Below are 1,625 nucleotides of genomic sequence, written 5' to 3'. Positions count from 1 at the left end.
CACCCTCACCTCACCTGTGAAGATGAGGGTGAGTGAGGGCCCTCATGAGTGAGGTTTGCCGAGGTATGGCCGCAGCACAACATAGTTCATTTGCAGGTGGTACCGCAGTTTGAAGGATGGTTCGCACAATATGGGGGAATCGCAATTCAATGTTCTACGTCGGGCGTAGACAAGATTTGCTCATTCTAAATCATTCTGTCTACAAATCGGGAACTTGCGACGAATGTACCCGCATGCTTGGAAGGGCCAGAGAAGCCTTCTGAGCGCTTCGTTTTCTAGCCTCTCAGTCCTGAACCTACTCACGCACCACATGTGTACATGTTCCGATAGGTGGCAGCACTTATTTGGAAAATGGTGAATGGCAACTGTTGTTAGCTTTAAGGTGGACTGCATATTTGCAGTACTTTTCTTCACTTAAAAATATGTCTTAGTAAAAATATGTAGTACAGCCTATGACAAAAAGAGAATGGCTGGGCGTCCTCCAGCACGTGCTTGTGCTTTTCACTTTGCTTTGGACAGATGTGCTCGCTCCAGGCTCATCAGGCGCTGAAACGTCATCGAAGGTAGCAGACGGGCTGGAGGTGGAACAACGGAGACTTCTCCCTGCCTTTCTGATGGTGTCAGTGAGCGTGTACTTCTATACTCTAACTTAGCTTAACCTGCACAGAGCTGAGTAGAAAAGGCTTGGCAAGTGCCCTTATTGCATATGCATTTGTACTGCTGAGGCACTTTCTAAATCAAGAGCATTGTGTACCTTACCTTCAAAAACACATCATTTTGGGGGTGCAAAAGGAATTCTAAGGCATATTTTGTTTGTATTGTCCTATTACGCATTGACTCCTTCAACTTAATGCGGAGTCGACCCAGCCTCTTGAAAAATTTAATGCTTGCCAGGTAATTGTTTTGATTTTAGTTGATATATCAATATTCAGTTAGCTATCCCAAGTCATTAGTCGTTGAGGTGGGGTCTCTCTGTAAGTCAGTCATGTTTAACATTCATAGAAATGCTTGTCAAATAATGGCACTGTCGAGGACATGTATTCAGCTCGAACAATCGCTGGGCACAAGCTGGTCGTGTTGTTACAGGCAGCAAACATCCCGGTTGGAACGTCCTATTTCGCAATGTAGCTGCAGACTAGGTGAGGGCACCACTCATAAACGTCTATACTTTGCGTATCTCTAAGCTAGACCACTTTTGACACTACAAGCCATTGCAGCTAAAACAGCATGACACATGATTATAAGCTGGACGTACCATGGCGTCCAACTAGAAGGTCACATGGCTTGCTTTGTGCACTGAATTCGCAAGGATGGCTTGAAGCTTCTGTCGTGGTTAACTTTAAGCTGAGATAGTTTAAAATAATGCTTTCAGTTTTTAGTGTTGCCCGGCATGGTTAACAAGTTGGTGATATAGCACGGCATTGAAAAGTCTGTGCATTCATGACTGTGTCACCTTATGAATGCATACTAGCTATTAAACTCTTCGTTTTTCAGAGAAATGAAATGCACTTTGCTTCCAATTGCACCCGTTTCTGTAACTTCATGGTATGAAGCGCCTTATGGCTGCAAGCTCTGACCGATCTTGTTCTGTGGTCTGCGCAGGCCCATTGCAGGGAGTCGCTCCG

Source organism: Ixodes scapularis, unplaced genomic scaffold, assembly GCF_016920785.2.
Source record: "Ixodes scapularis isolate PalLabHiFi unplaced genomic scaffold, ASM1692078v2 PGA_scaffold1__304_contigs__length_218370807, whole genome shotgun sequence".
In the NCBI taxonomy this organism is placed as follows: Eukaryota; Metazoa; Arthropoda; class Arachnida; order Ixodida; family Ixodidae; genus Ixodes; species Ixodes scapularis.
Note: the sequence above shows the minus strand (reverse complement) of the source record.